We start from the raw sequence: 25499 nt of genomic DNA, 5'->3' as shown, positions 1-25499 counted from the left end.
CAAGACCACATGAAGTGCGAATACCAAATGGCATGACAGTGCAACAAAACAGATGCCACATCAGAATAATACCACAACTAGAAACACTGAGGAATTCTATTGTGAAAGGAACACAATATAAGACATGACACAAACAAAGCAGCCCAACCAGCATTCAGAAGACATATAACTAGTCCACAGACCAGGGGAGGGTTTCTCCGCGAACCGGTGGTGCGGGCCACTCCTGCGCCGAGGAGTGGCATGAACCACTCCAGCCTTGGGCTGCCCCGAAGGTGCAGAATCCTCCGCACCTTCAGGGGCTAGGCAGGCACTGGAGTGTTTGGCGCCGCGCCAGCCAGCGTGGAAGGGCCTCTGCTGGCCAGTGCGAGTTGCCGCATTCGTGGGAGCGGCAGCGTATGCTGGCATCATCCCAGCGCATGTGCAGGGGGGTTCTTCTCCGCACCGGCCATAGCAGAAGTTGATAGCGGCCGGTGCGGAGGAAAATATTGCCCCCACGGCACAGGCCCGCCCGTGTATCGGTGGGCCCCGATCGCAGGCTAGGCCACCGTGGGGGCAACCCCCAGGGCCAGATGCCCCATGCCCCCCCCCCCCCCGAGGACGCTGCAGACCGCCCGTGGAGCCAGGTCCCGCCGGTACTGACCTGTTGTGATTTACGCTGGCGGGACCTGCCAAAAATGGGCGGCCACTCAGCCCATCGCGGGCCGGAGAATTGCCGGGTGGGGGGCACTGTCAACTGCCCCCAACTGGTGTTGCGCGATTCCCGCCCCCGCTAAAACCCTGGCACCGGAGATATCGGCAGCTGGCGGGGGCGGGATTCACTCCGCCCCCCCGGCGATTCTCCGACCCGGAGGTGGGTCGGAGAATCCCGCTTAAGATCACTGTAACTGAGCCCAGACTGATAAACATGGGGCTTGATTCTCCACCGATGGGCTTCTCCATTTTGCCGGCGTCTGGGGGTTTCCCAACGGCGTGGGCAGCCCCACAATAGGAAACCCCATTGACCGGCCGGCGTAACGGATAATCCCGCCGGTGGGTCGGGGCAGAAAATGGTGGGGCGGGGCGGAAAATCCAGCCCTGGGTCTTGTAAATTTTTTGCTTTGTATAATGGTGTATTCAGATACAATGTTAGTTTATTTTGCCTTCATAGAAATAGTTGTTTAAGGATGAATGTCTAGGTCAGAAGAAAATGGGGATGTTGTGCTATGATGTACAGATACCGTTGAGAGGACATATTTTAAACTGCTGTCAATCATTATGACCGAGACAAGACATGATGTAATAACTTCATGACTTGAACTCAATTAACAGCAATAGTTGTCGAGATCAGACATGTGTCATAATAATGGAGGAAAACCATCAAATTACTGGAAATATTTAACTTTGATTAAAACCTGTGATTTATTTAAAATGAATATACCAGCCAAAAATGGCAGAGGATGTAAAATCTGCTCGTGGCTGAAATTTTGGTGGGCGATACTCAGCGAGAGACAATGGAGCCACTCTGTTTCCAGATAAGGATACTTCTAAAGCATACAGAAATGAATTGGCATCTCCGATGGAGACAATGGGAGATAATGGGATACGACTGTCACCTCATCCAGAAACATCCTGTGTGCCATGTCCCAGACAGACCTGTGGGTTTCACCTTCCAGGCATATGCAAACTCTGGGATAAAAGTCATCTAAAAAGCTGCTCCTGGGGGTATAGCAAGTAGCACCACCCCTGTAAAAGTCTTTTGCAGGTATCTATCTTTCTCTCTCTGATTACGGAAGTAACCATGCAAAGTCCTCAGCTTAAAAGGGAAGCTTTTCAGTCAAACTGCAGGACAATGGAATCTCAAAACCAACTAATTGCCTCCCTGAAGTCTTGAATCTTGAATCTCAAAGTCAGATCACTCAACCATCTACTCCTCAAGAGTCAAGAATTGTTTCATATACCATATTGTTTCTTACTTACTTTGGAATGAATTCTCATTTCTAATCTATATGATCTAATCTATATGATATCATATAGATTAGAAATGAGAATTGATTCCAAAGTAAGTAAGAATGCATGGTGCAATTTAATGGCCTTGTCGCGCTGGATTTGGTGACACGGCGAGGCTGTTTAATCTCACGAGAGGACTCTCGTGCAATTCGTGACACTTGGAATGCCTCGCGAGATTTAATGAGATCTCTTGAGACATCACCATTTGGCTCTCACCCTCACTGGGTAAAATCCAGATTAACAAATTAAAATGTTCCAGTAGGCTCTATTAAATATGCCTGCTCCAAATTCCCCCAAGGCCTGGAACTAATGGCTTCACCTGGGAGACCTTGCCATGGCACAGTTTAGCACTATTCCATGTGTAGACCAGGAACAATGGCACCTCGGGTGGCCTTCCAGGTGATTGGAAGCCCCAGGGTGCTTGGGCTCTGGCTGGGGGGTGGTACAATGGCACCTCTGCTGGCACCTGGGCACTGCTAGCCTGGCCCCTTGGCACTGCCACCTGAATGCCCTGTCAGTGCACCCTGGCATTGCCGGTGCCAAGATAGTACTGCCAGGCTTGCAGGGGCACTTCCAGCGTGCCAAGTTGATGATGCCGAGTGTCAGGTTGCTTGTGCCAGGGATCGGGCCCATGGGTATCCTAACTAAGAGGCGGGGCAAGCAGGGTGCTTAAGGACCTCTTAAGAGGTAAGTTGGGGCATGGGGAGGGGTCCAGAGGTTGCAGTGGGGATTCTGTGGGGGAGTCGAAAGATCGGGCGACATTTAAAAAAATTGAGAGTTCCCAATTTCTTTTTACCAATTAAGGGGCAATTTAGCATGGCCAATCCACCTACCCTGCACATCTTGCTTTGTGGGAGTGAGACCCACGTAGACACAGGAGAAAGTGCAAACACCACACAGACAGTCGCCCGGGGCTGGGATCGAACCTGGGTCCTCAGTGCCATATGGCAGCAGTGCTAACCACTGCACCACCATGCCGCCCCAGAGCAACATTTTTAAATGCTGCCCCGATCCGTGTGTCATCTCCCTGTACTGGCAAGCTCACGGTCAGCTCGTCAGTTCAGAAAATGAGATAAGTGCAGCCTTGACGGGGCATTCCCCCCAGGGACAAAATAAAAGGGCAGAGTTCCATTAGATATTAGGGTCGTTCTTGGCCCACAGGTGCCGAGAAACACCCACCATGCATGCCCAAAACAGGACTCTTTTTTCGTATAATCACACCCTTGAATAAACAAGGGGTGCCAGTTCATCCCTCCTCACCTGGTCATAACCATTTGGGACTCTCCCAGCAGGTAAGAAATTGGGGTGCGCATCCAGGAATTAAATAAATTGTGGACTTGTGCTGAGGAAATCCCCACAAGGGGATGGACGGTAACAAATCGAGGGATCTTATCCGGGTTAACAAATTTACGGAACCTCACCTGGGGACTGGTCAGAACACATATCTCTGCATGCATAGTCTCCTAACTAACATCGTATGCATATAATCTCACCTTCACATAAAAAATCCACATTATTGTGTCACCAATCCTTGCGTTTGATCAGTGTGTTTTTGCCAAATGGAAGAATGTGGCGACATAAGCCCTCACCTCGTGCGATGCTTCATTGCACGGCTTTTGAACATCCAAATATATTCACTGGTTCCCCCCTTAGCTACTCTGCTAATTACAATCTCAAAAAACTCAAATCGATTTGTGGAACTCAATTTCCTTTTCATAAAACTCTGCCTAATTGTAATGTAATTTTGCAAAATGGGTCCACAAACTGTAATGAAAATTGACACATAATGGATAGAAGCGACTGCTGTCTCAGACTGGCCCACAGTTTGTTCATGTTTATTTCCCATTGCTGCTGGCACACATCTGAAATGAAATCCACATTAGGACTGGCTCAGTATATTGGAAGGTAGTGGCATTTTATGTCTGTTACAAGAACATGATTCACACGAAGCCTTGTAAATATGAAGTGAAGAGGCCATCTCATTGCCTGTACGTAATTATTCACTGAAGTCTGCTATTCCACAAATAAAGGCTTGTGATGTGTAATCATTCTCAGTGGATGTTCACCTAAAAAATAACTAGAAATGCCTGACAGCCCACACACCACTCTTTGTCACAAGTAGATCATTTTGCCTCCGTAGGTGTTGGAATGTGATTTGCATATCCAATTACATTTTTTGCTTTCTTGAATCTGAGCAGAGTCAATTGCACTTTTACATTTTTTATATTTCTGTTTGTGAGAAAAAACATTCTGCCAAAATTAAAAAAGTGATGTTTTTGCTAATGACAGTATGTTATATAACCTCATCATATTCTTCAGCTCACTGGAGGGGGACCTTTTATTCAGTCAGCCTCTGCAGAACCTCTGCAAAACTGTTCACAAATCTGTTGGAACTAATTATTATATCATAATATAAAAAGAGGCTTGAAAGTACGAGCCAGGTAATTATCCTGAGCTGTATTGCCATATAAACACTTCAGTCCTGATATGCGTCCATAACTTGCATTGGATCCTCAGGCGCAAGATTGTATGCCGCATATGCGCTTCTGGACTACGCGGAAGGCCCAAAGCATGGACACGCATGCTGAAAGCACTCCAGGTTCAGACTTCTGTTCCTGTGTCTTTTAAGTCCTTTGCCACAAGCGCTGTGCTGAAACAGCTGAATGTGAAATCACGGGACAGCGTTAACTTGGCCTGCTTACCCTGATGTAAGGGAAGGTTTTGCGCATGTTCATTTCCACATTTTCTTCCTGTCCAGAATCAACGAGCAAAGGCAGGAGACTTTTTTGGCGTGTTAATCTTTTACAATAATGTTTATAAAATGCACATAAAGTGAAAGAAAGATATCGTTTTTTTAAACTTTGGTTTGTCTTGAGGCTGTTAATTCCATTAAAATGCATTTTAATGTTAGGCGGCACGGTGACGCAGTGGTTAGCGCTGCTGCCTCACGGCGCCGAGGACCGGGTTTGATCCCGGCACCGGATCACTGTCCGTGTGGAGTTTGCACATTTCCCCCATGTCTGCGTGGATCTCACCCCCACAACCCAACGAAATGCAGGGTAGGTAGATTGGCCATGCAAAATTGCCCTTTAAATTGGAACAAAAAAGGAATTGGGAACTCTAAATTAATTTTTTATAAATACTTCAATATAGGAAGTGTGTTTGAGGTCACAGAAAGTGAAAGAAAGATTTTTTAAACTTTGGTTTGTCATAAGGATGTTAATTCCATTAAAGAAGCGACAATGGATAGTGTTTGGAGTGTACGTAATATTCGGCGATCATTTGCCAATAAGTATGATTGTTATAAAGGCCCAGGAGGCCGAATAGTCGGGTGAATCGAAGTTTATTCATAGTCAAAAGGAAACGGCCGCAAAGGCGGTAAATGTACATGGTATCAGTCCCAGTCAGGACTACCAACATGCCAGTCCCTGGCTGGGTCGGCCTTTATACAAGATAATTATAAGCCCCAGCTGGGTGGCCTCTGCCCACTAATGAGGAAGCTCGTATTCCACAAATCCCATGGGGAGATCGATTAGGGCAGGGGTGGGCAAACGTTTCCGTGCAAGGGCCACATTCAGAAATTCACAATTCACAAAGGGCCGCATAGTATATTAAGTAAAATAATTACTTCACCCGGTTATGATTCTGGGTGCCTCATATAGAACATAGAACAGTACAGCACAGAACAGGCCCTTCGGCCCTTGACGTTGTGCCGAGCAATGATCACCCTACTCAAGTCAACGTATCCACCCTATACCAGTAAGTAACCCAACAGCACCCCCCCATTAACCTTAAAAAAAAATTAAAAAAAAAAAAAAAAAATTAAAAAAATTTTTTTTTTTTTTTTAATGACTTGGTGGGCCGCAGAAATACCTTTGGCGGGCCGCATGCGGCCCGAGGGCCGTAGTTTGCCCACCCCTGGATTAGGGTATCTCCATGGGCCTCGTGGGGTGATCACACTCTTCCCTCCCCAAGTCCGAATATACACCTCCAGTAGCCATCTGAGGAGGCCTTCTTTGCTGCTTTGCATACGGTTGTGCTTCTACCAGTGTTGGGTCCACAGCGAATTGTACTTGACTAAATAGTGGTCCCATAAGAGGTGGAGGTACCGACGTTTCTGTTATGGCTTCCTGTGAAGCTGTTTCTCTGCCTCTGAGGTGGTCCATATGTTTACGCAAAGTCTTCCCTCGGGTTCTGACCATGCACAGTATGGCCTTGTTTTCTCCAACACGATCCCCGGGAGCCAATGGGTATCGACTCTGAAATTCCGGACATATCCTGGGTGAGATTCTTCAATGGCGAGTCAGAGTTTCCGCATCGTCGTGAACGCCGTCGCGTTTCACGACGGCGCTAACAACCGTCGGCAGCATCGATTCAGGCCCCGAAACTGGGCCAGAGCGGCGCCGTCATCGCACGACGCCCGGATGACGCGGCGCCGCAACATTTTATGTGCGCGATCCGGGCACAGGCCCCAACACAGAGAGATGGCTGCGCCCCACTGTGCCGCTCCCAGGTTCCGGGACAATGACCTGGAGACACTGCTGGATGCAGTGGAAGCGCGGAAGGCGATCCTGTGCCCAAGATGTGGCCAGCGGCACCTGGCCAGCACAGTCAGGCGCAGCTGGCATGATGTGGGCATCGCTGTTAGCGCTGTGGGGCACACCCCACGCTCGGGAAAGCAGTGTCGCAAGAAGCTCCATGAACTCACAAGGGCAGCCAGGGTAAGTACCCCGAGAGTCCCCTAGGCCACACCCCACCTGTCCACCCGCCACACGTGCCGCGCGCCCCCCCTGCCCATGTAGGAGGGGGGCACCACATACCAGATGACCCACATCGGCACCACACCACCCTTGCGAGCTGCCATGACGTGGTGCCCAGTGCCCCCCCACCCCAGTCATAATGTGGCCAACATCTGCGCGTCTTGGTGCTGACCGCCTAACTCCGATGCTTCCCCCCCCCCCTCTCCCCCGCAGGATAAGATAGTCCACAACCATCGTGAATGTGCAAGAACCGGAGGGGATCACCTGTACTGCACGCTCTCACCATCCATGAGCAGAGGGCTCTGGACCTCGCTGGGGGAGCCGCCACCCGGGAGGGAGCACCGTGCTCGATCGGAGACGCATTACCAAGTGAGACTCCCCTGCCTGGCTACACTCCCTCAGCCCCTCACCTCCCCCCTCACACTGCACCCCCACACACTGCCCCCTCCACCCCCTAACCTCCCCTCACACTCCACCCCCTCACACTGCCCCCTCCACCCCCTAACCTCCCCTCACACTCCACCCCCTCACACTGCCCCCTCCACCCCCTAACCTCCCCTCACACTCCACCCCCTCACACTGCCCCCTCCACCCCCTAACCTCCCCTCACACTCCACCCCCCACACATTGCCCCCTCCACCCCCTAACCTCCCCTCACACTCCACCCCCTCACACTGCCCCCTCCACTCCCTAACCTCCCCTCACACTCCACCCCCTCACACTGCCCCCTCCACCCCCTCATACCTGACTCTGCGTGTCTAACGATACATGCTTTATTGTGTATTCCAGGGCCATCCGCCGATCGTCCCGGAACGTCTCAGACAAGCTACCGCCGTCCAGGTCCATGTCCATCTGCCCACAGGGACGCACGCCAGAAAGGGGAAGGAAGACAGACAGGAGGGCCTCTTCCGAACCCGGGCCACAGGATACGGATGCACAGAGGTCAGAAACAAACGACACTGACGAACACAGGATGGACAGTCAGGACACTGACGGCCATGAGACGGACGAAGATAGGACGGAGAGCCAGGACAGTGATGGACAAGAGGACGGGGACTCTGGACAGTGACGCACAGAGGATGGCAAAACAGATGATGGACAGACCGGACACAGCCCCTCACATGGGCCGGGGACAATGTCCATCGGTCCAAGGTTTGACCCAGGAGACCCCAGACCTGCGGTCCGTTGAGGACAGGGACCTTGCGTCACAGCTGTCACTCACACCATCCACCATCGCAGATACCCTCACCTGGGTTGGGCACATTAGTGATGAGGCTTCTGGGACACTGACTGGTGCGCACCACACAGCCGAACCAGTACAGCAGGTGGAGATAGGAGCAGCCAAGGGGCTGGATGGTCGGAGGGCAGCCCAGCCCCAGCACCCAGCTGCCGCCCAGACGGTTTACGGGTTCCTGGATTTACCAGACCCACCCACAGATCCGACTGGAGATATGTGTGGCTCATATCTAGTTTTGTGAACAAGTAACCACCAGCCTGTTTGCCCTACAAAACAAATACATGCGGCATGGGATAACGGTCTAGACAGGAGACCCTGTTCACAGTCATTTTAGAATTGCTGCAGAGGCGAACTGATTTATCCGGCTTCATCACTGGGACCACTGGTGCAGCCCATTCTGCAAATCGCACTGGACGATTCACCAGGTGCCACCTTTATGAGCAGGACATAGGGGACCGGTTGTGCTTTGAAGTATTTGGGCTGGGCCTCTGGGTTAATGGAAATTTGTGTCTTGGACCCCCTTCTAATATCCAGTTCTCCTGGAATACCTCCGGATACTTCCCAAGGACATCATACAGACTGCCGGTTCCCATCCGAACAGTCTGCTGCCACTCAAAGCAAAGTGTTCGCAGCCAATCACGGTCCAACAGATTGCGTCCCAGCCCCTGCACCTCAATTGGTGGCAATCAGACAGTCTGGGTCACTGAAGTCACGGTGATTCTCATAATGTTCAGTGGCTCCCCAGTATACAGCATCAATCTGGCCTTGGCATTGCGCAGGTTTAATGGCAGCATTCCCGTGCGAAGCCGGCGGAAGGTCTACTGACCAATGGTGCAGGTGTGATGATAGCTGACAGATGTGTCTATCTCTATTACTAGTGGGTGTGCATTTACCTAACGTTTGATCTGAATTGATGCCACTTTAGGGGCCACGATGCAATTCAGCTGCATCATGTCATCCTCCTCAGGGTGGGCTACACGCAAGTCCCTGGCTCCAAGCGATCTTATTGCCTGTCCATGACAGCGTGTTTTTGCCTTGATTCTGGCGGCCTTGGCGCATTCTGCAACCATAGGTGGGCAATGTTGCCTGTTGTTCTCTGGGGAGGTGTCACACTAGTCTGCAGTGTGCAGTGGCCCTTGGGTATTGAGTCCTACAATGCTGTTGCACAGTTGGTTGCTGTTATAGTTGTGATCTGCTCCTGCGAGAGCTTCCTTGAGAGGGCACTGATTACTGTATGGGATCGACCAACACTTTGCACAATGTAGTCCACGGAACCTTGGAGTTCCTGAACCCCCTTTTTAGCTTTCTTGTGGGACAAGGCTAGCTCGATGACCCTCTTCAAGTCCTGTGTAGGCTGTGCCAACAACTTCCTCTGAATGCCCATATTATTAATCCTGCACACCGGTCCCTTAACATCTCTGAAATTCACAATGTTCACTCAGCCTTCGGAGTCCCCACAGCAGTATAGAATCAGTGCTGTTTGCAGTCATAATGGGTTCGATACCAACTCCACCAATTCATCAAAGGACTTTGAATCCGGGGAAGACGGATACGTGAGGCTTTTAATTATGCCGAAGGTTGGAGCCCTGCAGGCACTCCTGGAAGGAGGATTACATTCTGCCGGACCTCTCCACTGATGCCATTGGCCTGGAAAAGACACCTCATCTGCTCAGCGTGCTGGGCCCAATCTTCCAGTCCTGCATCGAAAGCCTCAACTTCCCAAAGAGTGGCATTTTTCAAATGTCTGTCCAACATGTTGTTGCATGGCAATACCCCGGAGTGGTTCGGATGTCCAGAATTGGAATCACAGTTTTTATCTTGTCGCCAGTATTAAGACCCAGGAAGCATTGTCGGGTGAACGCTAGTTTATTCACGGTCAAACGAAATGGCTGCTACGGTGGAAAATGAACAGTGTATCAGTGCCAGTCGTACAACCAACATGCCAGTCCCTGTCTGGGCCAGCACTTATATAAGATAATTATGAGTTCCAGCTGGTTCGCCTTCACCCACTAGCCTGATCCTTGAGCCACATTTTTGACCACACTCATGTCAGGTGTTTCTAGGAAGTGGGATCGGTCCGAGAACCTCAAATCGCTGGTATTCTTTTCTCAGGCTCACTTTCCAGGCCCCCTCTTGCCATCAGGTGTTCTTGAAGAATTGTGTCCTTTCAATCTGGAGGTATCTCCACGTGGGTCTTTCCTGAGCAAGGGTCTCCCAAGCATTGGCGTCTTTGCTGTATTTCTTGAGGGAGGCCTGCAAGGTGTCTTCTTGTCCTCTTCTTGTTCGAGAGTCATCCTTGAGCTGGGCGAAGAAGATATAGATTGGCAGTCTGACATCCAATGCACATGGCGGACCCAGTAGAGTTTTTTCAGATGGCCATGGACTCAATGCTGGTGCTCTTGACTCCTTCAAAGACTCTGATGTTAGAATGCGTGTCCTCCCACTGATGCGGAACTAAAGTTCATTTGGATTTTGCAATGTATTTCAAGCTGTGGTGATTAAGAGTCCCCCTGATGTAATGTTAATCTTAACAAGCCTCTGTCATTACCTCAAATGCTATAGAAAGGTGTAATGCCTTAGTTAATGTATGCAAGCCTCTTATAAGCTAATATGAACTATCTCTCTGACAGGTATTGCAGAATCCAGTGCATATTCAAAATCTGGAGTCAGGCTGCATGTCTATCTGGTGAGGGAGCAAACCTCTGAGAGCGTACAGGCAAAGGACATCATATGAAATTATGTCAGAAAGATGTGTGCCAGGAGACTGTGATTCAGCAAAGAAGCAATGGGCGCCTTTATGAAATGTTGAAGGAAGACCTGGAGCCAAATTCTAACTGCCACGTTGCTTTAACAGTGAAGGTGAAGTTCGTGTCAGTTGCAGTGTGCTGTGCATTGCACAGCTGTGCCCTTCAGCATGGACTGATGGACTGAGCATTCACCAGATGATGACTTGCCACAGAAGGGGCCTCACGGTAGCATGGTGGTTAGCATCAATGCTTCACAGCTCCAGGGTCCCAGGTTCAATTCCCGGCTGGGTCACTGTCTGTGTGGAGTCTGCACGTCCTCCCCGTGTGTGCGTGGGTTTCCTCCGGGTGCTCCGGTTTCCTCCCACAGTCCAAAGATGTGCGGGTTAGGTGGATTGGCCATGCTAAATTGCCCGTAGTGTACGGTTAATGGGGGGATTGTTGGGTTACGGGTATGTGGGTTTAAGTAGGGTGATCATTGCTCGGCACAACATCGAGGGCCGAAGGGCCTGTTCTGTGCTGTACTGTTCTATGTTCTATGTTCTAAGTGGAGGAGCTGGAGGAGGGCAATATGGAGCTTGATGCAGACATACCTCCTGTAATGGGTGAGGAAGCACAGGCTGCAGGTGATACAAGGGCAGTTTAAGATGACTTGGCAGCTGCTCCTTTTGAATATTGAACCCTCCCGCCTTCCCTCCCACTATTCCATTTCTTAACTTTTACAATCAGAAACTAGGAGTCTAAGTTTTAACAATTGCTTTCTCTATTAAGATAGATAAACACCTATACCCAACTCATCATCCATGAAGTTCTGATCGGCTAAATTTTGAGTTGCCATGTTCTATACTAAAACATATAAATACTTTTAAGACCTCACATGTAAAATTATATAATAATATAGTGCAGCTTTACATAGTTGTTTAATAGATTTAAAACAAATAACAAAACCTATGTTCACTTATAAATATTGAATAATAATCTTCTTAAGTCATAAATAAAATAAAAAATGCACTTTAAATGAGCCAATAACAATAGCCTTAATTGTTTATATGAAACGTAAAACAAATGATAATAAAGCTTCAACATACCTTAATAATAGCAGGCAATCCTTGGGCTGTCTCTGACTTCACTTTCAAACTGCTTTTCGCAGCATTCTCTCAATGAGCATTCCCAATCTGTCTCTGTCATATGCGGGGTATGGCTACACTCCTTCTGCACCGCGCTGGAGCCTGCGCATTCTGCCCCGAAGAGGTCCTGAGGCTGCTGCTGGAGTCAGAAAGGTTGCAGGGATTTTTGAGCACAGGTGAGTGGGCTCTTTTATCAATTAGTATCAGCGGGACACACAAAGGTTATGGGCCATTGATTTATGTGGGTAGATAGGTTTCTCGACAAGGCAGCCAGAAATCTGTGTTCCCCTTCATGCTCTAGATTCCACAGTGTGGAACTTTTCTCCTTCTTACCCAGATGCCAGTCAGCTGGGGAGTACTTGAGAGAAGGATGCAGGAGCAGGTTGGCAGCCTACACCTTGACTGGGAGAATGGTGGCGGTGGGGGTGTTGGTTGAGGTTGTGGATGGTATAATCTTTATTAGTGACACAAGTAGGCTTACATTAATGCTGCAATGAAGTTACTGTGAAAAGGCCCTAGTCACCACACTCCGGCGCCTGTTTGGGTACACTGAGAGAGAATTCAGAATGTCCAATTCACCTAACAAGCATGTCTTTCGGGACTTGTTGGAGGAAACCGGAGCACCCAGAGAAAACCCACACAGACACAGAGAGAACGTGCACGCAGACAGTGACACAAGCCGGGAATTGAACCTGGGTCCTTGGTGCTATGAAGCAACAGTGCTAACCACTGTGCCACCATGGTGGAGGTGTGCCTTATATCAGACTGAAGGAGCGATGTTCCATTTGGTTGGGAGGGAGGGAAGGAGTTTCAATTCTTGAACCTGAGGGGGGAGTCGGGTTATTTTTATATGGTTGGGAGAGGATGGAGGTTCTGACGGGAGGGGGCAGGAGTTTTGTCAGGGTTTCCAGAGCAAAGCACGTCTACTCCTGGTACAACAGCAGTGCATTAATCCTTCTGCTCAAACCTGTGCTGTCTTTGCGTCAGTACCTCATTTTTCCCAAAGCCTGGGATGAAGTTTGAGATTTATAAAATTTTAATATCTTACCTAATTCCAACCCATCATTTTTTTTAGCAGCATAAAGTTCACCAGTTAATTCTCTTGAATCCAACTCCGCTTATTATTATTTTTGAAAAGTCAAAATTATGTTAACTGGGTTATTCCTGATCTAAAATAGAATCTAGAGTAAAATTTAATATCCACATGTTAAGAGCTTGGACAGTAACATTTATCAAAGTAATTTCCATGATAAAAATCTAGTTTCAAAATTTCAAGCAAAATTTTTTTTTAAATTTCATTTTCATCTTGATTTGAAGCGGATAAAAAGCAAACAGGTGATACAAGGGACAGGCAACTGCTCTGTGAGGATATTACCCAGGTGGTGAAGGATAAAATTACCCTCCAGAGAAAACTAAAGCTAAAATTTTATGCTTGGGCTGTGCCCAAAGTCAGCACTGCCGGAAGCAGATGGAAAACCCCCTCCCAGCAGAGGTTACATTGTAAACCATGATACTATGTTCGGTGGCTAATTAAGGCCCATGACTGGCAGTTGGATTTCCAGTGTGTGGGGTGTGTTTTGTTATGCTCTTGACGTAGCATAAGCTGCTTCCTTGATGTGCACTCTGACAAAGGAAGGTTCAGACTTGGAGATAGCTTTACCACATTTATTGAACTGTTAATAATTCTCCTACTTGGATTCGACTCTCCTGTTAATCCTGCTATAGCTACTCAGACTGACGAACCTGTCTGCTACAATCCACGTGGTGGGTGTGATGTGTTTCAATCAACCCTGTGTACTCACTAAGTGTCTCCACTGGAAAGAGGAAGATCATGTGTGCTGTGTCCTTTTATATAGGTTGGTGCAATGCCCCCCTGTGTCACCTCTATGTGTATCGTGAATGCCCATTGGCCGTGTCCTTTCTTACTGACCTATTGGTTGAATGTCTGTGTGTCATGTCTCTGGTGCTCCCTCTAGTGTCTATCTAGTCTACATGTATTTACATTAACCCCTTGTGTATTTACAGTGATGCATATCACCACAGGGTGGAAGGCATCGGGCGACACTTGCAATGGGTTCAAAAATAGAAGAGACAGGAGATGTGCATGGGAAGCTGAGGGAGCTGTCTGGAAGCAATCCATTAATTGTTCTCTGCCCCCCCTCTCCCCCTTATTTTTCCGGAGTGCCGAGGATTCCTGGTCGAGGACGTCAGTGCAAACTGGCAAATCTCAATGTCCAGGGACAGCACGAAAAGGACACCCCACCTGACCAAAGAGGCCCGGAAAGAGGTTTCCACCGAGGTCAGTGGGCATGACTTTGCGCACGAGCAGTGGGCAAGGCCACATTCGGACTGAGGCACATGCAGAGCGAGTTTTAAACTTGGGAATTTGAAACAGAGTGGGAATTCAATGCAGAGCAGGAAGAGGCGCTCATAACCTTTTCTCTTTGCTTTGTAACTTTTAAAGCTTCAGAGAGTGTTCTTGCCCTGCTGCATTTGAGGCTACAAGGGGGAGAGCTGATTGGTAAGTAATGTATAAGGTTAAGTCTGCACAACATTTATCACTTGGAGTTGAAAATATGTTTTGTGGTTCATAAACTGTAAGGGTTATAATTGGGAGCATCAAGGACAAGGGGCGGAATTCTCCGACCCCCCGCAGGGTCGGGGAATCGCCCGGGGCCTTTGTAAATCCTGCCCACGCCATGGCCGGAATTCTCCACCACCCGGGAATCGGCGGGGGCGGGAATCATGCCGCGCCGGTCGGCGGCTCCCCCGCGGCGATTCTCCGTGATGGGCCGAAGTCCCGCCGCTGTCAGGCCTCTCCCGCCGCCGTGGTTTAAACCACCTCTGGTGTCGGCGGGAGCAGGCGGCGTGAGCAGGCCCCGGGGTCCTGGTGGGGGGGGCACGGGGCGATTGGACCCAGGGGGGTGCCCCCACGGTGGCCTGGCCCGCGATCGGGGCCCATCGATCGGCGGGCAGGCCAGTGCCGTGGGGGCACTCTTTTTCTTCCGGAGGCGGAAGAGACCCCCCTACTGCGCATGCGCCGGGATGACATCAGCGGCCGCTGACGCTCCGGCGTGCGTGGCCTCACGCCGTCCGGCAAAGGCCTTTTGGCCAGCCGTTCGCGCCAGCTGGCGGGGCGGAAAGGCCGTTTGCGCCGGCCGGCGTGGAGCCAAAGGCCGCTCGCGCCGTTCAGCAGGGCGTCAACCCCTCCGGCACGGGCCTCATCCTTAAAGGTGAGGAGAATTCCGCACCTTTGGGGAGGCCTAACGCCAGAGTGGTTGGCGCCACTCCGGTACGCCGGGACCCCCCCCCCCCCCCCCCCCCCCCCACCCCCGCCCGCCGGGTAGGGGAGAATACCGCCCAAGGAAAGAAGGGCCATAGAGAATTTGATTTAATCTAAGTAAAGCATCTTCCAAAGGTTTATTTTAAAGAAGTAAGTCATGGCAGATGAGCTCAAAGCCTTGGTTTAATCCTCTTGCTCAATTTGAGAAGCCAGGAACATTTCCAGTGCATGCAGGAAGTGTCTCCAGATACAGTTCCTGGAAACCCTGGTTTCAGAGCTGGTATGGCGGTTGGGGACACTGTGGAGTATCCGCGAGGCGAAGACTGTCGCGGTAGCACGTATAGAGAGGTGGTCGCAACGCAGGCTCAGGCTCAGCAGGCAGGAAGGGAACGGATGACCGCCAGGCAGAATAAGAGACTAGGCAGGCGGTGCAGGAATTTCCTGTGGTCATTCCTCTGCAAAAAGATATACCGCTGTTGAGGGGAATGACCTCTCAGGGGAAAGCAGCAGCAGCCAAATTTGTTGCACCACGTGCTGATTCTTCTGCAGAGGAGAGGAGTGAGAAGTGTGGGAATGCAATGATTATAGGGGATTCAATTGTAAGGGGAATAGTTAGGCATTTCTGTGGCCGCGAACAAGACTCCAGGATGGTTGCATCCCTGGTGCTAGGGTTAAGGATGTCTCAGACTGGCTGCAGGACATTCTGAAGGGGCAGGGTGAACAGCCAGTGGTCGTGGTGCTCATTCGTACCAACGAGATGGGCATAAAGAAAGATGAGGTCCTAAAAGCAGAATATAGCAAGTTCGGAAGAAAGTTGAGAAGTCAGACCTCAAAGGTAGTGGTCTCAGGATTACTACCCATGCCATGTGCTAGTCAGAGTAGAAATAGGATGTATCGGATGAATAGATGGCTGAAGAGATGGTGCGAGGGGGAAGGTTTCAGATTTCTGGGGCATTGGGACCAGTTCTCTGGGAGTTGGGACTGGTACAAACTGGACGGATTACCCTGGGGTGGACCAGGACTGATATCCTAGGGGTAGTATTTGTTAGAGTGGTTGGGGAGGGTTTAAACTAAGATGGCAGAGGGATGGGAATCTATGCAACGGGTCAGAGGAGGAGGAAACCAGGACAAAAACAAAAGATGGAAAGGGGAATAAGAAAAGTGATAGACAGAGAAACCAAAGGCCAGATTCAAACAGGGTCACAGTGAAAAATACTGGAAGTAAGACAAGTAATGTTAAAAAGGCAAACATGAAGGCTTTGTGCCTTAATGGGCAGAGCATTCACAATGAAGTGGATGAAATAATTGAGCAAATAGACGTAAACGGGTACAATATCATCAGGATTACGGGGACATGGCTGTCGAGTTATCAGGGATGGGAACTGAATGTCTCAAGGTATTCAGTATTCAGGAAGAACAGCCCAAAAGGAAAAGGCAGTGAAGTGCAGTGCTAGTAAAATAGAAAATTAACGCATTGATGAGGAAGGATATTTGCTCTGACAATGGGGAATCTGTATGGGTAGAGTTGAGAAACACTAAGGGGCAAAAATATTAGTAGGCATCGTTTATAGACCCCCAAACTGCTGTGGTGAAGTTGGGAATGGTATACAGGAAATTAGAGGCGCATATGATAAAGGATCATCTGTATTTATGGGTGATTTAAATCTGCATAGAGGTTGGACAAATCAAATTAGCCACGTTACCGCAGAGGAGGAATTCTTGGAGAATATAGGATGGTTTTCTGGACCAATACGTTGAGGAGCCAAGCAAAATGGGAAAGGTGGCCGATCATATAGCGTACAAGGGAAATTAGAGATAGCGTTTGATCCAAGGAAGAAGCATACAAATTGGACAAGAAAAACAACAGGTCTGATGATTGGGAGCACTTTAGAATTTGGCAAAGAAGGACCAAGGGATTGATTGAGAAAGGGAAAGCCGAGGATACAGAGATCCCTCAGCGTGATTTGGACAAGTGAGCGATTGGGCAAATGAATGGCAGATACAGTATAATTTGGATAAATGTGAGACTTTCAACTTTGGTAGTAAAAACGGAAGGCAAAGTATTATTTGAATAGCCATAAATTAGGAGAGGGGAATGTGCAACGAGACCTGGGTGTCCTCATACACCAGTCACTGAAGATAAGCATGCAGGTACAGCAGGTGGAAAAGGAGATAAATTATTTGCTATCCTTCATAGTGAGAGGATTTGAGTACAGAGGAAGGATGTTTTTGCTCTAGAGCAAAGGTTTACCAGACTGATTCCTGGGATGGCAGGACTCAGGTATGAGGAGAGACTGAATTGGTTTGGATTATATTTGCTGGAGTTCAGAAGAATGAGGGGAGATCTCATAGAAACCAATAAAATTCTAACATTACTAGACAGGATAGCTTGAGGTTGGGTGTTCCCGATGGTGGGTGTGTCAAATAAACCAGGGGTCACAGTCTGAGGATGTGGTGTAGACCATTTAGAACAGAGATGTGGAGGGATTTCTTCACCCAGAGAGTGGTGAGCCTGTGGAATTTGTTACCACAGAAAATAGTTGAGGTGAAAACAATGCATGTTTTAAAGAAGCAGTTAGATATAGTACTTGGAGTGAAGGGCATCAAAGAATATTGGGGGTTGGGGGGTGGGGCGTGGAAAGTGAGATTAGGCTATTGAGTTGGAAGATCAGCCATGATTGTACTGAATGGCCGAGCAGGCTCAAAGGGCCAAATGGTGTCCTGCTGCTCTTATTTTCTATGTTTTTATGTTTCTATGACATTGTGTCACGCATGTGGCTTCAGTGCCACAGAAGGTTCAATGGCCTTCTGCGGTCGGCAAGGGTAAGGGCAGAGATGGCATGGAAGATTTTGGAGACGTGTAGTCAGGTGACCATTCCTCAGAAAGCTCAAGGGTCTAAGAGTGTGTATGCCAACCGGCTCTGAAGTCTTCCCTGACAATGCTGGGATGGCAGCGTGACTGGACATTAGTGCATTGCAGTGTGAGGTGTGCAACAGTGACATGACCCACTTAACGCCCTATTGGGTGGGTTGGAGGATGTGGGGGCCGAGGGGTTAGGTCTGGAATGGACCTTCAGGGAGACGGAGAGCTAATGAATCTTTCTATGACTCCATGGGAACTGCACATTGATGAGGGGATATCACATACTTGTAGGGAGCTGGCAGAGGCAGATAGGTTTCAGGGTGCCAACAGTGGGAGCACAAGTAAAGACCAGGATCATGCTGAGTCTGAGGCAGATTATGGGGATAAGGCAGGAGAATGGTGATGAGAAAAATATCAGCCATGATTGAATGGCGGAGCAGACTCAATGGGCCGAGTGGCCTAATTCTGCTCCTATGTTTTATGGTCTTATGAGCTTCTGGAGTTGTCCATAAGACTGCGGATGTTGAATGTCCGGCAGGATGCCTGAGGAGATCTGGTGGAGACCCTGAGGGCCTGTGTGCCATGGTTTCTGTTATTGAGGGGCCCATGCGGAGTTGACACTGAGCACTGAGCATATAGCCTCGTCCTTTGAGAGAACAGCAACTCTCATGGAGGTGCAGCTTCAGGAACAGAATCAGGCATCCAACAGGAGGTCAGTGCCAGTATGAGAGATGGATGAGGCACCTTGTCTCTCTGCTAGGTGCCTGTCCATCAGTGGTGAGCAGGGAGGTGCAAACACACCTTACGCTGTCGGATGAACTGTTTGTTGTCTCTCTGGGTTCCTTTCAGGATGCTCCACATGAGGGGACCAGCTCCTCCACTCCTCTGCCAGTGGCTATTGCACCTGATGTTTCTGTGACAACCGAGGAGTTCCCAGTAATGGGGCTGGATGAATCCTCCCATGCAGAACACACTCAGCCTCTGGTGGCCAGCGAACAACAGCCACATTCATCATGGCCATCAGGAGAGCAAAGTCAGCAGGGTGCCTCTAATGCTGCTGCCAGCGAGGGAGGGGGGGGGGGGGGGGGGGGGGGGGTGCGGGAGTAGGTGGGGGGGGGGGGGTAGGGGGTGAACACCTGGATGCAGCACCCACAGACATAAGTTGAAAACACGTTGTGCACAACAGGGGCGTATCACAGGTGACATTATTTGTGTTCATAATTTTGAAGTTAGTTTGTGTGAGTGTTGGCAAATTTGTATGTTTTTTTTCTGTTCATGTGAAGTAACATAAACATTTATTTTACTTTAATTTGCTGATTTGGCTGGATGCTTTGAATAGGTGCCAGATAAAGTGCAGGCTTGTAACTGCATGATATTATTTTGTGCTGACGTTCTGTGTTGGGCTCTCATTTAATGATTGTTCGCAAAGGAAACAGTAACATTGGCTTGAGCAAGCATTGATTGTTTGGTTGCCTAGCTAAAGGGTCACAGGATCAAAGTGTCGCTGGTGTTCCTGACCCCTCATATTCCTGTGATCTATTTCAATGACCTCACCCTGTGCGTCCCCAGGCTCTTCCTCTGACCCTTCACTAGAATCATCTTCCATATCGTGTGGTCCTCTCTTGCCAGAGCCAGGTTGTGTAGGGTACAGCATCCCACGTCTATGAGGGAGCCATGCTCTGGAGGAGACTGCATTGCTCTCGTTCATCTGTCCATGCATCTGAAGCGCATCTTGAGCAGCCGATGGTCCTCTCCACCACCGCCCTTGTGAAGGGATGACTCCTGTTGTATCACTCCTCAGCCTCTGTTTTTGAGTGATAGCATGGGGTCATCAACCACCTCTTTAATATATAGCCCTTGTCACCCAGGAGCCATCCATCAAATCATGCCAGAGCCATGAAAAGTCTTGGCATCTGGGAGAGCCGCAACATGGAAGAATCGTGCAAACTCTCTGGGTGTCAGACACAAACTTGGAGAGTCTGTGTCCTGTGGTCACAGACAATCTGCAGATTCATTGAGAGGTGGCCCTTTCTGTTAACAAAAGTTCTAAGTGTAATTTTGTGCAAATTTGGCGGGATGTTTCCCACTGGCTTTTTGCGTGAAATCCAGACTGGCTTTCACCCACACTTAGGGCACGATTAAGCCCCGCGACGCGCACGGTGCCGATCTGGGCACGCTGGATGAATAGCGGGAGGGAGCAAAATCAAGATGTCACACTGGATACAAAACATTTTGCGATTCACTGACATGTTCCCAGTGCGAGTTCCAGATCTTGCCTAAAAATGGCGAGAATCTCATTTAACCTAATTTACAATCATTTCAATCTCATTAACGCGACTGAAATCAAATGCAGCAGCCTCCCGGGAGTTACCTGACTCCCCAGCGGGAAGTCAAATGGGAGTTGTTTAGTACTCCTTCACAAAAACGTGTAACTGGCACAGTGGCTGCCGAAGGGGAAGTGAAGAGGTGAGTCAGCCCTTTCCATTTACTGGCATACAACTCAAGGGCCGCAAGGGCACCGGAGTTGCTGCCACAGTACACGCGGTGGTTCTCAAGTAGGGAAACTGGAATGTTCCATGTTGGAGGTCGGGTAGGTGAGGGGCTTGCATCTGTGAGGCTTTGAAGCCATCTTTAAATGTTGTGGAGGCTCATAATGGGAAACCACAGCTGCAGCTTATCTGCCCTACCAAACTCTTCCATGACAGCTTGCGACTTCTATCCTGAATTTAATTTCACCTCCTTGGACTGTGAGCAGCCTCTAGCTTCGCTGCTGAAGGCTATTTTAAAAGGGGAATTAGCCTTGTTAGTTGTGACAGCATTTCACACTTGTGAACTCTCAAATGTCTGCCATGTCTCAGAGAATGATTAGTGAATTGCATGTCCAGCAACCTTTGATGTCTGAACAATGTGCCTCAACTCTGGGAGAATCAGCACCATAGAGACAAACGCCAACAATCAAACAGAAAAGAGCAGGGCTTCACCACTGTGGGTCTTCTCATGGCCAAAGGGTAAATGTTTAGATGAATGGAGGGCAGCTGATCACAACCTCCCGAATGTTGCCGGCAGAGGTCTGGGGTCTGGGGGTCCTGATGTAGCCAGGGTTGAGGGTGCAGGGCAAGATTTTCCAGCACAACTGGTTCACTGGATGACACTCTGAGAGAAGGCAGGACAATCATGGTAAAGGTGGGGGAGGCCTGAGGGATTTTAGGATCCCTGAATAGAAGGCCTAACTGATTGTTGGTCTCTCCTTTTCTCCAATTCCTCCCAGAGACAAATATATTTGCTGGTGTGGGTCGCAGGGAGCAGCCCTCTCTGTGCTTGTGGAAGCCATGGCGGGCTGATGCCGCAGCAAGGCCATCACAGGCTGGAGGTGGCATCACCTGTGCAGGGGTCTGCTGCAGACCCTGAATACCCGCTCTGCCATGCTGAAGAGGGGGCCAGACGGGGAGGCCTGTGATGGCCCAAGGTGTACAAGCGTCATTGGTCCTTCCATGAGCAGATGGACAGCATATGCCGCAGACCTCAATCGGGTTCAGTTGGCACCTGTGTCATGTCCTTGCGGACACGGCACCACTCGGAGGAGGAGGACACCTGCTTATGGCTGATGTGGCCGGTGCAGTGGTCTGAGACTGAGGCAGAAACCATCTGTGCTGCCATTGAGCAGAGCATTGGGCTGCTGAAAATACCATTCCCAAATCTGGACTACTCTGGCGGTACCCTGCCAGAGGGTCTTCTGCTTATCCCCTTCACTCCACTATCCTTGATACTTGCCTCAATATCCCTTTCATGGGCATGGCCCCCCTCAGGCTCCAGCCCTTCGCAGAGTCAACCTGACACCCAAGCACTGCCAGCTTGATACCCAGGAACTACCCCAGCAGTGCCAATTGGGCACCCTGACAGTGCCTGGTTGGCACTGCCAGAATGCCCGCATGTCAGGGAGAGTGCCGGGAGAGTGCCCTGCTCTGTCCCCAATCACCCAGGAGGCTCCAATTTATGCCTCTGAGATGCCGAGTGGCCATCACGATTTGTCTCCGCTGTGGAGACCAGTACTAATTGGTGTGGCCAGTGACTCATGGACAACGGGTAAATGCACCATCAGTATATTTAAGTGAGCCTAATGGCTTATTTAAATATCATTTAAATGAGTTTGTGATTGTCTCAGCTCTGGCGCGAAACTCGATTTAGACTTTGCCCGCGGATCAGCCACCACACGCAGCTCCCCACTGGACACAACATAGTGGCTGAATCGTGCCCGAGGTCCTGAAATGCTGAAAGGCAGGATTGAATGCTAATGACATTCAAGGCAAATCTAGGACAATTCTCTACTCATACAGCAACAAACTCACAATGACAGGAAAAGTGCTGCTGCTCTGGGGGCCTGTTGGGGGGATGGCCTATCAGGGGATAACAGCAGCAGCAGCCAGAGCAGAGCAGTGGCACCAAGGCTAGCTCTGTTGTTAAGCAGGGAGGGACAAAGAGGGAAGCATGGTAGCATAGTGGTTAGCACAGTTGCTAACGTTTGATTCCCGGCTTGGGTCACTGCCTGTGTGGAGTCTGCACATTCTCCCTGTGTGTGTGTGGGTTTCCTCCGGTTTCCTCCCATAGTCCAAAGATGTGCAGGTTACGTAAATTGGCCATTCTAAATTGCCCTTAGTGTCCACAAAGGTTATACTGGGTCACGGGGTTAAAGGGGATAGGGTGGAAGCGTGGGGCTTAAGTGGGGTCACTCTTTTGAAGGGCCGGTGCAGACTCGATGGGCTGAATGGCCTTCTTCTAGAACATAGAACAGTACAGCACAGAACAGGCCCTTCGGCCCTCGATGTTGTGCCGAGCAATCATCACCCTACTCAAACTCACATATCCACCCTATACCCGTAACCCAACAACCCCCCCCCCCCCCCCCCCCCCCCCCCCTAACCTTACTTTTTAGGACACTATAGGCAATTTAGCATGGCCAATCCACCTATCCCGCACATCTTTGGATGTAAATTCTATGATTCTATGAAAGAGCACGAGGAATAGTTATAGGGGACTCTATAGTTAGGGGTACAGATAGGCACTTCTGTGGATGTGAAAGAGACTTCAAGATAGTATGTTCCCCTCTGGTGCCTGGGTCCAGAATGTCTCTGAATGGGCAGAAAGCATTCTGAAGGGAGAGGGTGAACTGTGGCGCATATTGGTACTAACGACATAGGTAGGAAGAGTAACGAGATCCTGCAGCAGCACTTCAGGGAGTTAGGTAAAAAGTTAAAAAGCAGGACCTTGAGGGTTGTATTCTCAGGATTACTCCCTCGGCACTTGCTAGTGAGGCTAGAAGTAGGAAGCTAGTACAGCTCAACACATGGCTAAACAGCTAGTGTAGGAGGGAGAGATTCAGATATCTGGACCATTGGGATCTCTTCCGGGGCAGATGGGACCTATACAAGAAGGACGGGTTGCACCTAAACCGGAGGGGCATAAATATTCTGGCCGGGAGGTTTGCTAGTGTCACATGGGTAGTTTGGCAGGGGGCGGGAACCAAAGCAAAGGTGAATTAACTGAAGGGGAATGAGAGAGACAGTAAGACTCAGAGGAAGAGCAGGCAGGGTCAGGATGCTGATCAAAGAAGGTCTGGTGGACTGAAGGGCATTTGTTTCAATATGTTGCTCGTTCTGGGTGAGTGTGCTTAACACTCAATTTGGCTCTGTTTCGTTACTTAGCTTTGGAGTCGCCAGGTATCGTTAAGATACCGCCACAAGTTTCAAGGTCAAGTTCAAAGCAATAAAACCATACACCAATTAGTAAGTTCAAACAAGACACGTTTATTATATTACCGTAATCTACTAATCATGCATATAAACTATAAGACTAGGCTAATCCTACCGCTAATAGGCCAAATACTTAACTGGACAAGGGGACTGCCGGATCAGGGAACAACGGCTTCTAGCTTTGTCCTGGGTCCGCAGGCTTCCAGTAGTTATGGACTAAAGGGGGTCAGGAGTGTCTACTCTCATAGCATGCATTGTGACTTACTTGTTGGCGGCTTCTGTCCAGACCTCTCCTCCTCAAGGTTCTTCTTCTGCAACGGTGTTCTGCTGGGAGGGCTGGCTGGTCAAGGAGAGGCTGGCAGAGAGAGCAAGCTGGGTCGGGGTCTCTGTCTTATACTCCTCTCAGGGTCTTGCACCCACCTGGGCAGACTATATACTCTATAGCCTCTATACTCTCGCAATCGATTGGGTCTCTTCCTAATCGATTGATTTGAATTCCCCAATAACGGGGCAGTATCTCGATCACTGGGGTGGTTTTTGGGACTTATTGTTTTGGGCTTCTTTGGCGCCAAAAAGTCTGGCCTTCCATTGAATGTATCGATTAGTGTTAACTTGTTTCTATTGTGCCTGGGGATCGCCCGGTATCGCCTCATTAATATGTTAACTTGTTTCTTTTCATAGTGTTGTCTGGTTTCGGCAACAGCCAAAACTGGTTTCTGCAGCAGTCCAAATATACAAGCGCTTTGCAAGCTGCTTGCTTTTTACAACATGTCCATTTTCCCTGCATTCCTTGCAATCTTCCATTTTGTGTTTGGGCAGTGGTCACCCCAGGTGGCTACAAATACAAGAAGTGTAACAGGTAAGGCAGATGAACCTAAAGCTTGGATTAGTACTTAAAACTATGCTGTTGTTGTCATTACAGAGACTTGGGTAAGGGAAGGACAGGATTGGCAGCTTAACATTCTAGGATACATATGTTTCAGGTGGGATAGAGGGGGATGTGAAAGGGATGGGGGAGTTGCACTACTGGTTAAGGAGAATATCACAGCTGTACTGCAGGAGGACACCTCGGAGGGTTCATACTGCGAGGCAATATGGGTAGAGCTCAGGATTAAGAAGTTTACTATAGGCCTCCCAACAGCCAGTGGGAGATAGAGGAACATCTATGTAGGCAGATTTTGGCATGGTGTAAAAGTAACAGGGTTGCTGTGGTGGGTGATTTTAACTTCCCCTATATTGACTGGGACTCGCTTAGTTCTGGGAGCATTCAAGAGGGTTTCTTGAAACAGTATATAGATAGCCCAACTAGTGAAGGGGCCGTACTGGACCTGGTATTGGGGAATGAGCCCAGCCAGGTGGTCGACATTACAGTAGGGGAGCAGTTCAGGAACACTGACCACAATTCAGTAAGCTTTAAGGAATTGATGGATAAAGAAAAGTGCAGTCCTAAGGTGAAGGTGCTAAACTGGGGGAAGGCTAATTGCAACAATATTAGGCAGGACCTGAAAAATACAGATTGGGTGCAGATGTTTGAGGGCAAATCAACATCTGGCATGTGGGAGGCTTTCAAGTGTAGGTTGATAGGAATTCTGGACCGGCACATTCCTGTAAGGATGATGGATAAGTACGGCAAGTTTCGGGAACCTTAAGATAACGAGAGACTTTGTGAGCCTAGTCAAAATGAAAAAAGAAGCATTAATCAAGGCTAGGAGACTGGGAAAGCACAAAGCAAGTGTGGAGTACAAGGAAAGT

This window comes from Scyliorhinus canicula, chromosome 4, assembly GCF_902713615.1.
Source record: "Scyliorhinus canicula chromosome 4, sScyCan1.1, whole genome shotgun sequence".
Taxonomy (NCBI): Eukaryota; Metazoa; Chordata; class Chondrichthyes; order Carcharhiniformes; family Scyliorhinidae; genus Scyliorhinus; species Scyliorhinus canicula.
This window is presented reverse-complemented; position numbering follows the sequence as displayed.